The following is an 11,704-nucleotide window of genomic DNA, read 5'->3' on the forward strand; positions in this document are numbered from 1 at the left end:
TCTCGTTATTTTATTTAAAATTGATAAGCTGTCTAACATATGATATATTTTGATAATACGAAATGCTAAAAAAATAATATAACACCAATCGACAATATCTGTTATTGTTATTTTTACAAGTAAATTCATGTGTAGGAGAAAACAAAGCAGCTGTCAGTCCATACTATATTGAGTGGCCATCGTAGTGGTGCAACCTGAACGATGTTTTCCCTACTTCCGGTCAAAGCCGCCATTTTGTGAAATAGGCATATAGGTGACGCTGGAGCACGCGGCCATTGTCTCTGTTCAACAAAACAAGTATATATATACACATACGCATATTTTTCCTCAATCAATCACCGAATACAAGGTGCAATTCGATGCCAACTGACCCTTCTCTCTGGTTTCATGTTTGTAAGGAAAATTAAGGGGGAAATTACGATAGCATTTCAGCCAAACATTCATTCGTGCCACGCTGCTTTTCTTTGAACGAAAAAAAACCCTCTGCTCCCCCTACACAATTTCTTCTCCTGTTATTTTATGCTTAAAACAAGCAAATAAATCTGACTACAGGGTAAGAAAAAATTCGTGAACTTTTCCCATAAACACTTAATTCAAGAAAAATTGTCCCACCCCACTGGCCATTTTTTATCCACAATACACATTCGATGTCTGCAGGCACCATTGTCTTTGTTCAACGCAAACAATTCTGTTGCGTTTTTCTTTGAACGAAGTGCTCCGCCTAGATAATTTGACCCATATTCACATGGGTTTGTTTCTCGTTTTTTTTCTTTGAGAACAATCTATATAGCGCCTTCCACAATCGTTTTGGTGTTAGCTTTACGTAAAATAGAAACACAGAAAAGTACTGAGCGATGGAGAGACCACGAACGCGGAACGTATTATGGACCACGGACTGGCAAACAAACTGGCAACCACGCACTAAAGAAGCAAACTCTGATTTTAAACTCACCTTATTTGTCCCCGGAAAGCGCCAGAGTCGATGCACGGAGTGGACGGAACAAGCCTCGCTTCCATAGCCGAAGGTCAAAAATCCATTTAAACGTGTAGTCCCCGGTGTCCACTCGATCTCACCCAAAAAGCCGAGAAGCGATACCGCAATGGCATCCGGAGAAGGCGCTGGCTGTCGGGATGGAGGTTAGCGGGTCAGAGGTCCGGCACTGAAGGTCTGCGTTCATTATTCACCGTGTGCATTTCACTCTATATCCACTTTCTAATGTATAGCACTTGATAAGGATTAACAGTTTAAAAACAGAAATGCAAGACATCAGAAAATACATTTATTTTTTACTTTCATAACATGAGAGGTGTCATACAATAACAAATATGAGCTTTAAAATCACATTCCTAAGTTAAAAATATACATAAAAATAGATATATGGATCATTACACAAATCACTACTCAAAGGACCTATGTTAAATAACTGCTTCAATATTAATTAACAATAACATTTGGCCAAGGCAGTCCTTGTAAATAGAAATATAAATAGACAAATAAAATCATGACATATATGCCGTAGAGCCTGAGATAGAGAAAAATAATAAGGAATTCTGCTTTTACTACCATCTCAGAAATATTGCCAGAATTAGAGGTTTTGTCTCAAGACAGGACTTAGAGAAACTTGTTCATGCTTTCATCACCAGCAGGGCCGATTATTGCAATGGTCAATGGATTTAAAAAGTACTGTTTCTTGTTTAAAAACCACTTCATGGCTACAATACATGACAGATATGCTAATCGAATATGAAACCGATTACTCGGATCAATAGGATCAGGTCATTTAGAAAAAACAAGGGTTCACTCAAAACAAGGTGCCTCAGCATTCAGTTATTATCAGCTTTCAGAAGAGATCAGATGTGCTTCAACAGTAGACACTTTTAAATCTAGATTAAAAACACATCAGTTTAACTTTGCATTTACTGAATGATTTAAAACAGTACGAATAAAACAGTACAAAAGAATAAAACAGTATGAACCTTACCTGTTATAAAGGGAATGAAGCTTACGGTATGGTGCTTACCTGCAGAAATAAATAAAGTACAATAAGAACACACAGAACTTCAATTTTCAAAATTATTTTAACATTAAATGATGATTATTTTACTGGTTTACCTGTTTGTGATTACCACAGGATCCCGTCACCTGGCTGCGGTCTTCATTTGGTGAACGGTTCTTCACTCATAATTGACCTATACAAGAAATAGAGAAGAATAATAAGCAATTCTGCTTTTACATGTAGATGTGTGCCCCAAGAACACAGACACACCGGCTCCAAAAAGTTTAAACAGTACACATTTCTGTTATTTTAATGTGGCAAATGTGTCAGCTTTAAAAGAAGCATACATTACCTTTTAAAGAGGAAATACCTTTTGCATGAAATACCTTTACTCCCAGCATAAGCAAGCAATTTTCAAAATGCTTTTAAAAGTAAATAGTGATTATTTTACTTGTTTACCTGTTTGTGATTACCATGGAATCCTGTCACCATCATTTTTAAGCTTGTAAAGCAAATAATGAAATATTGACTTAGTAGGAAAAAATATTTTGGAAGTATCGTGATAAATGATGAAGAAAATATTTTGCAAAGTGATGGTTAGCACACGGTTGATGGTACCTATTAAATTCCATCATATTTTTTTATTCCTACTATGGAAGTCAATGGTGACTATCTGCTGTGGGTTTACCATCATTCCTCAAAATACCTTCTTTTGTGTTACTCAGAAAAAAACTAATCCTCGTGTTGTTGTAAGCCTGTATGCATGAGTAAATGATGACAGAATTATCATCATAAATTGAAATATCCCTTTAAACTGTATTTCCCCCCTTAAACCTAAACTTATTTTCCTACAGCAAGTCATTTAGGTAATCAAGAAAATACTTTACCCGTTGTCTTTGTGAGTTAAACAAATACAGCTACGCTTCCAGGTCTGTCGACGTTGCTGTGGTTTTTCGACAGCTGTAGTATGAAGGGTAGCGAATGAATGAATACATTGCAAAAAATCATTTCTTACTTGTTATTTCGAACTGTTTTAACTATACAAATATCTAGAAAGTCTTAAAATAAGATGCATTTTTTGATGAGCAAAATGCCCTAAGAAAATAAACCTAGCCTTTAGGGAGAAAAAACTCAGAATTTGGGCTTAAAACAAGCAAATAAATCTGCCAAAGGGGTAAGAAACAAATCTAGATATAAACACTTAATTCAAGAAAAATTGTCGTAGCCCATTGGCAGATTTGTTGGCTGGTTTAATGTACATGCATGTACAATATTTCAATTTGTCTTGTATTTATTAGCATTTTGTATTGCCCAACGCTGTCTAGGTTGTTTAACTGTTGTCATTTTCTTATAAAAGCCTTTATAATTTATTAGTTTGGATGATTGCCATTCCCGAGAACCTCTTATATTGGAAGTAAAAGAATCATCTAAGCATTATTTTGTGCTCTTAGACATGTAGCCGTTTGATTGTGGTTCTATTTAATGGCTAGTCTATTCGTTTGGAATGGTCAAACGGCTATTAGATTTTCACTGACAGCCCAAATTAAGCCTTGTTTTAGCCTAGACACTTATTCGCTGTCTATTAAAAGTTATGTAGTCGTTGAATAGCCGCTTTTTTGATGACTAATGTATTCTTGGGCCGTGGTTAGACGTCTCTTGGATTTTACGTAAAACGACAAGCGAATCTATTTTTAACACAAAGGTCAGGGGAGAGCGCGAACGCAGTCCCCCACTATCAGAAATTTTGCAGTCGAGATTCCCACATTTGGGGAATTCGCAAAGGGTCAGCCCAACCGGAGTGCAATGGCTGAGCCTCGCCCTGGGTGAACCACCTTCATGATCATGGTGTCTCCCCTGCCAGGTAAGTATGAGCGACACCCTTTGAGGCCAGACGGCCGCATCTTCCTGTGACCGATCACATCGACGGCGCCCCCGGAGGCCGTCCGACTAACATTTCATTTACTGTGTGTGACCAGGTGGAAAGCGCACGAAGCCACGTCTGAGACCAAACATTCTTCGAGATCTACCCTGTTTTTATTCCGTTTCCAGCCCGGTTGAACCGTGTAGAGTGAAATATGTGAAACAATTTAAATCAAATGGATTTAAATTGCGCATTCAAATATATGGTTTCGTTATTACAAAGTAACTTTACGTGGAATAGAAACAAAGAAATGTACAGAGCAATCAAGAAACAACGAAAGCATAGCAATTTTAGAACGTGGATAAATAAAAACACAGGGCTCAATGACTTACCTGTTGTCGTTGTGAGTTAAACAAGTACAGCTATGCTTCCAGGTCTGTCGACGTTGCTGTGGTGTTTCGACAGCTGTAGTATGAAGGGTAGTGAAAAAAGTTTTCAGGTGTTTTTAACATTCCAATCGGTCTCGTTCGCTTTTGTTGCGCCTTCAGCTGTGTCGAGGATGTTTAATTCGTCCTCGTATCACCTCCGCAAACTTGTAAAGAAAATAATTAAATACATTACAAAAACATTTCTTTATCAGCGTGTTCATTTCCACGCAAGCTTTTCGTTAAACCAATAAAGCCAACGAAACCACAGCAATTTTAAAACACACGGATTAGAAAAAACACCGTCACTCACGCACAAAAGAAGCAAATTCTTTTTTTATACTTGACTTATTTATCCCCGAGATGGGGAGCGCACCATTCATGGAAACACTGCAATACCATGTTGATGCATGGAGTGGAAGGAGCAAGCTCCGCTTCCATTTCCGAAGGTCAAAAATCCATTTAACATATAGTCCCCGGATAGGAGACGTATCAGACATTAAACTGATAAGAACAGATACTACACTTGATCTTAGCCAAAAGGCCGAGAAGCGATACCGGAATAGACGCAGCCAAAGGGGGAGCCGGCGAAGGCGCTGGCTTTTGGGGTGGAGGCTAGCGGGCATTTAACTCTATACGTTCTCATTGTATAACCCAGAGGTAGAACGTTGAGCTAGCAAATCAGAAGTTCATGTTTTAATGCAGGATCTGATCCACGCTCATGAGAGAGAGAGAGAGAGAGAGAGATAGAGAGAATTTAGAATTTTCAAAAAACCTTTATTACAAATTAAAACATTTTCATAACCTCAAATCAGAAAAAACAAAGAAAAAATATATATAGTAACGGAAATAACAAAAAAATAAGCCAACATAGGAGCAAAGAACAAATCATCTTCAATAACCAGACACAGAGCTCCTCCATAATACCAAATCAATTCAAAAGAAAGAAGATCATTCATTGCTTTAAAGTATCTAAAACCAATAAGGATTCTAGATTTAACTTATTTTAAAAACTGCTAATGTATCATGGCTTCCGGGTCTGTCAACGTTGCTGTGGTTTTTCGACAGCTGTAATATGAAGGGTAGAGTGAAAAAAAATATTTAAGTGTTTTGAACATCCCAATTTGTTCGTTTACTTAGTATTTTCTTAATGTTTTCGAGTTAAAAAATAATTCTTAAATCGAGATACATTTACTTAATAAGCAAAGTGGCTTAGAATTTAAGTCTTGTTTACTGAAATAAATTCTAAAATGTAATAGGTTAAGGCTTAAAACAAGTAAAAATATCTGCCAGTGGGGTAAGAAAAATAAACCTAAATTGAGTTTATTATTGAATTAAGTTGAAACTAGAATTAAGTTTATTTTTCTTACCCCGCTGGCAGATATTTTTTATTTGTTTTAAATATAAACCTGTTGATTTTTATAATTTATTTCAATTATTTTACAAAGTATGCGATCTGATTTTTTTAATCGCGGTGTTTCTTTTATTCCTCGTTTCTTTTCCGTGCATTTGCTTTATTTATTTATTTTTGCTTGTTGCATTTAAATGCACATTTGATTTGTTGCCACATTATTATGTGTTAATGTATTTTTTAACATGTTTATCAACAAAAAGTGCGTTATTATAATTAATTATATAGCTGTGAAATATATACAAGAATTCCCAGCAAAAACAAAACGTTTTTATAACAATTTTCTATTACAATACATAATATCTTAAGCCACTTTGCTTACCAAGTAAATGTATCTCCATTTAAGCATTGTCAGATATTCACTAGAAAACAAGACAAAAACAGTAAGTAAGATATTAATTTACTTTTTTCTTTCAAACATAAATTTACAGACGGCTGGAAATTTTTAATAAAATAACTAGCCATACCTATTCGGGTCTGCTCCCGTTTGCTGTGATGACGGGGGACTTAGTCCAAAGCACATTTTGAGGAATACTTACACATTTTACTTCTTATTTCTTTGAAATTAATTATGCATACACTATGGATTAAAAATGTCCCGACTGCGAACCTGATAAAACCCAGGTAAAAAGCAAATACAAATAAACCATTTTGATTTAGCAAAAGTTTACAAATAAATGCACTCCTTGCACACAACAAGCACGTCTAGTTACCATTCATATTTTGCGTGATTTAAGTTTCGTCGCATACATTTTGGAAGGCACACGATAAAAACAAAATAAGGCTTTTAATGTATGCCGACCTCATTCTCCGTTGAGGGCTTATCAATCATAATAAACGCTGTTAACTCTTCTCATTGAATGGTCTAAATCCAATGCTGGTAAAGAAATCAAATGTGCATTTAAACGCAACAAGCAAGCCGTAAAGCAATGGATGCAGGCAAACAAACGAGGAATAGCACATACAACACCACGATTAGATCATCGGGTCGCATACTTTGGAATTAATAAGAAATAATTATTCAGTCTAAAGAAATAAGAAGTAAAATGTCTAAGTATTTCTCCAAATGTGCACACTCATTACAATAAACGGGAGCAGACACGAATAGTTATGTATGTCTCGTTATTTTATTTAAAATTGATAAGCTGTCTAACATATGATATATTTTGATAATACGAAATGCTAAAAAAATAATATAACACCAATCGACAATATCTGTTATTGTTATTTTTACAAGTAAATTCATGTGTAGGAGAAAACAAAGCAGCTGTCAGTCCATACTATATTGAGTGGCCATCGTAGTGGTGCAACCTGAACGATGTTTTCCCTACTTCCGGTCAAAGCCGCCATTTTGTGAAATAGGCATATAGGTGACGCTGGAGCACGCGGCCATTGTCTCTGTTCAACAAAACAAGTATATATATACACATACGCATATTTTTCCTCAATCAATCACCGAATACAAGGTGCAATTCGATGCCAACTGACCCTTCTCTCTGGTTTCATGTTTGTAAGGAAAATTAAGGGGGAAATTACGATAGCATTTCAGCCAAACATTCATTCGTGCCACGCTGCTTTTCTTTGAACGAAAAAAAACCCTCTGCTCCCCCTACACAATTTCTTCTCCTGTTATTTTATGCTTAAAACAAGCAAATAAATCTGACTACAGGGTAAGAAAAAATTCGTGAACTTTTCCCATAAACACTTAATTCAAGAAAAATTGTCCCACCCCACTGGCCATTTTTTATCCACAATACACATTCGATGTCTGCAGGCACCATTGTCTTTGTTCAACGCAAACAATTCTGTTGCGTTTTTCTTTGAACGAAGTGCTCCGCCTAGATAATTTGACCCATATTCACATGGGTTTGTTTCTCGTTTTTTTTCTTTGAGAACAATCTATATAGCGCCTTCCACAATCGTTTTGGTGTTAGCTTTACGTAAAATAGAAACACAGAAAAGTACTGAGCGATGGAGAGACCACGAACGCGGAACGTATTATGGACCACGGACTGGCAAACAAACTGGCAACCACGCACTAAAGAAGCAAACTCTGATTTTAAACTCACCTTATTTGTCCCCGGAAAGCGCCAGAGTCGATGCACGGAGTGGACGGAACAAGCCTCGCTTCCATAGCCGAAGGTCAAAAATCCATTTAAACGTGTAGTCCCCGGTGTCCACTCGATCTTACCCAAAAAGCCGAGAAGCGATACCGCAATGGCATCCGGAGAAGGCGCTGGCTGTCGGGATGGAGGTTAGCGGGTCAGAGGTCCGGCACTGAAGGTCTGCGTTCATTATTCACCGTGTGCATTTCACTCTATATCCACTTTCTAATGTATAGCACTTGATAAGGATTAACAGTTTAAAAACAGAAATGCAAGACATCAGAAAATACATTTATTTTTTACTTTCATAACATGAGAGGTGTCATACAATAACAAATATGAGCTTTAAAATCACATTCCTAAGTTAAAAATATACATAAAAATAGATATATGGATCATTACACAAATCACTACTCAAAGGACCTATGTTAAATAACTGCTTCAATATTAATTAACAATAACATTTGGCCAAGGCAGTCCTTGTAAATAGACATATAAATAGACAAATAAAATCATGACATATATGCCGTAGAGCCTGAGATAGAGAAAAATAATAAGGAATTCTGCTTTTACTACCATCTCAGAAATATTGCCAGAATTAGAGGTTTTGTCTCAAGACAGGACTTAGAGAAACTTGTTCATGCTTTCATCACCAGCAGGGCCGATTATTGCAATGGTCAATGGATTTTAAAAGTACTGTTTCTTGTTTAAAAACCACTTCATGGCTACAATACATGACAGATATGCTAATCGAATATGAAACCGATTACTCGGATCAATAGGATCAGGTCATTTAGAAAAAACAAGGGTTCACTCAAAACAAGGTGCCTCAGCATTCAGTTATTATCAGCTTTCAGAAGAGATCAGATGTGCTTCAACAGTAGACACTTTTAAATCTAGATTAAAAACACATCAGTTTAACTTTGCATTTACTGAATGATTTAAAACAGTACGAATAAAACAGTACAAAAGAATAAAACAGTATGAACCTTACCTGTTATAAAGGGAATGAAGCTTACGGTATGGTGCTTACCTGCAGAAATAAATAAAGTACAATAAGAACACACAGAACTTCAATTTTCAAAATTATTTTAACATTAAATGATGATTATTTTACTGGTTTACCTGTTTGTGATTACCACAGGATCCCGTCACCTGGCTGCGGTCTTCATTTGGTGAACGGTTCTTCACTCATAATTGACCTATACAAGAAATAGAGAAGAATAATAAGCAATTCTGCTTTTACATGTAGATGTGTGCCCCAAGAACACAGACACACCGGCTCCAAAAAGTTTAAACAGTACACATTTCTGTTATTTTAATGTGGCAAATGTGTCAGCTTTAAAAGAAGCATACATTACCTTTTAAAGAGGAAATACCTTTTGCATGAAATACCTTTACTCCCAGCATAAGCAAGCAATTTTCAAAATGCTTTTAAAAGTAAATAGTGATTATTTTACTTGTTTACCTGTTTGTGATTACCATGGAATCCTGTCACCATCATTTTTAAGCTTGTAAAGCAAATAATGAAATATTGACTTAGTAGGAAAAAATATTTTGGAAGTATCGTGATAAATGATGAAGAAAATATTTTGCAAAGTGATGGTTAGCACACGGTTGATGGTACCTATTAAATTCCATCATATTTTTTTATTCCTACTATGGAAGTCAATGGTGACTATCTGCTGTGGGTTTACCATCATTCCTCAAAATACCTTCTTTTGTGTTACTCAGAAAAAAACTAATCCTCGTGTTGTTGTAAGCCTGTATGCATGAGTAAATGATGACAGAATTATCATCATAAATTGAAATATCCCTTTAAACTGTATTTCCCCCCTTAAACCTAAACTTATTTTCCTACAGCAAGTCATTTAGGTAATCAAGAAAATACTTTACCCGTTGTCTTTGTGAGTTAAACAAATACAGCTACGCTTCCAGGTCTGTCGACGTTGCTGTGGTTTTTCGACAGCTGTAGTATGAAGGGTAGCGAATGAATGAATACATTGCAAAAAATCATTTCTTACTTGTTATTTCGAACTGTTTTAACTATACAAATATCTAGAAAGTCTTAAAATAAGATGCATTTTTTGATGAGCAAAATGCCCTAAGAAAATAAACCTAGCCTTTAGGGAGAAAAAACTCAGAATTTGGGCTTAAAACAAGCAAATAAATCTGCCAAAGGGGTAAGAAACAAATCTAGATATAAACACTTAATTCAAGAAAAATTGTCGTAGCCCATTGGCAGATTTGTTGGCTGGTTTAATGTACATGCATGTACAATATTTCAATTTGTCTTGTATTTATTAGCATTTTGTATTGCCCAACGCTGTCTAGGTTGTTTAACTGTTGTCATTTTCTTATAAAAGCCTTTATAATTTATTAGTTTGGATGATTGCCATTCCCGAGAACCTCTTATATTGGAAGTAAAAGAATCATCTAAGCATTATTTTGTGCTCTTAGACATGTAGCCGTTTGATTGTGGTTCTATTTAATGGCTAGTCTATTCGTTTGGAATGGTCAAACGGCTATTAGATTTTCACTGACAGCCCAAATTAAGCCTTGTTTTAGCCTAGACACTTATTCGCTGTCTATTAAAAGTTATGTAGTCGTTGAATAGCCGCTTTTTTGATGACTAATGTATTCTTGGGCCGTGGTTAGACGTCTCTTGGATTTTACGTAAAACGACAAGCGAATCTATTTTTAACACAAAGGTCAGGGGAGAGCGCGAACGCAGTCCCCCACTATCAGAAATTTTGCAGTCGAGATTCCCACATTTGGGGAATTCGCAAAGGGTCAGCCCAACCGGAGTGCAATGGCTGAGCCTCGCCCTGGGTGAACCACCTTCATGATCATGGTGTCTCCCCTGCCAGGTAAGTATGAGCGACACCCTTTGAGGCCAGACGGCCGCATCTTCCTGTGACCGATCACATCGACGGCGCCCCCGGAGGCCGTCCGACTAACATTTCATTTACTGTGTGTGACCAGGTGGAAAGCGCACGAAGCCACGTCTGAGACCAAACATTCTTCGAGATCTACCCTGTTTTTATTCCGTTTCCAGCCCGGTTGAACCGTGTAGAGTGAAATATGTGAAACAATTTAAATCAAATGGATTTAAATTGCGCATTCAAATATATGGTTTCGTTATTACAAAGTAACTTTACGTGGAATAGAAACAAAGAAATGTACAGAGCAATCAAGAAACAACGAAAGCATAGCAATTTTAGAACGTGGATAAATAAAAACACAGGGCTCAATGACTTACCCGTTGTCGTTGTGAGTTAAACAAGTACAGCTATGCTTCCAGGTCTGTCGACGTTGCTGTGGTGTTTCGACAGCTGTAGTATGAAGGGTAGTGAAAAAAGTTTTCAGGTGTTTTTAACATTCCAATCGGTCTCGTTCGCTTTTGTTGCGCCTTCAGCTGTGTCGAGGATGTTTAATTCGTCCTCGTATCACCTCCGCAAACTTGTAAAGAAAATAATTAAATACATTACAAAAACATTTCTTTATCAGCGTGTTCATTTCCACGCAAGCTTTTCGTTAAACCAATAAAGCCAACGAAACCACAGCAATTTTAAAACACACGGATTAGAAAAAACACCGTCACTCACGCACAAAAGAAGCAAATTCTTTTTTTATACTTGACTTATTTATCCCCGAGATGGGGAGCGCACCATTCATGGAAACACTGCAATACCATGTTGATGCATGGAGTGGAAGGAGCAAGCTCCGCTTCCATTTCCGAAGGTCAAAAATCCATTTAACATATAGTCTCCGGATAGGAGACGTATCAGACATTAAACTGATAAGAACAGATTTTTTTTTTTTTTTTTTTTCTATTTTTGTTTATTGAAACAAGATCATCATATAAATAACAGCACATGCTGTAAACAAGTCAGGTTACATAA

At 36.5% G+C, this 11,704-nt stretch overlaps 4 non-coding genes across 4 annotated transcripts; all 4 read right to left on the bottom strand.

Annotated features, from left to right (window-relative positions):
* Positions 1 to 3,701: 3,701 nt before the first annotated feature.
* LOC135764354 (U1 spliceosomal RNA) lies at positions 3,702 to 3,866 on the bottom strand. The gene has a single exon (XR_010539906.1). It is a non-coding gene; the product is annotated as a U1 spliceosomal RNA (small nuclear RNA).
* Positions 3,867 to 4,648: 782 nt separating this feature from the next.
* LOC135764498 (U2 spliceosomal RNA) lies at positions 4,649 to 4,839 on the bottom strand. The gene has a single exon (XR_010540046.1). It is a non-coding gene; the product is annotated as a U2 spliceosomal RNA (small nuclear RNA).
* A 5,673-nt stretch (positions 4,840 to 10,512) lies between these two features.
* LOC135764355 (U1 spliceosomal RNA) lies at positions 10,513 to 10,677 on the bottom strand. Its single transcript, XR_010539907.1, has one exon. It is a non-coding gene; the product is annotated as a U1 spliceosomal RNA (small nuclear RNA).
* A 782-nt stretch (positions 10,678 to 11,459) lies between these two features.
* Positions 11,460 to 11,657, bottom strand: LOC135764538 (U2 spliceosomal RNA). The gene has a single exon (XR_010540084.1). It is a non-coding gene; the product is annotated as a U2 spliceosomal RNA (small nuclear RNA).
* Between the last annotated feature and the right edge of the window lie 47 nt (positions 11,658 to 11,704).

The sequence above is a fragment of the Paramisgurnus dabryanus genome, chromosome 9 (genome assembly GCF_030506205.2).
Source record: "Paramisgurnus dabryanus chromosome 9, PD_genome_1.1, whole genome shotgun sequence".
Classification (NCBI taxonomy): domain Eukaryota; kingdom Metazoa; phylum Chordata; class Actinopteri; order Cypriniformes; family Cobitidae; genus Paramisgurnus; species Paramisgurnus dabryanus.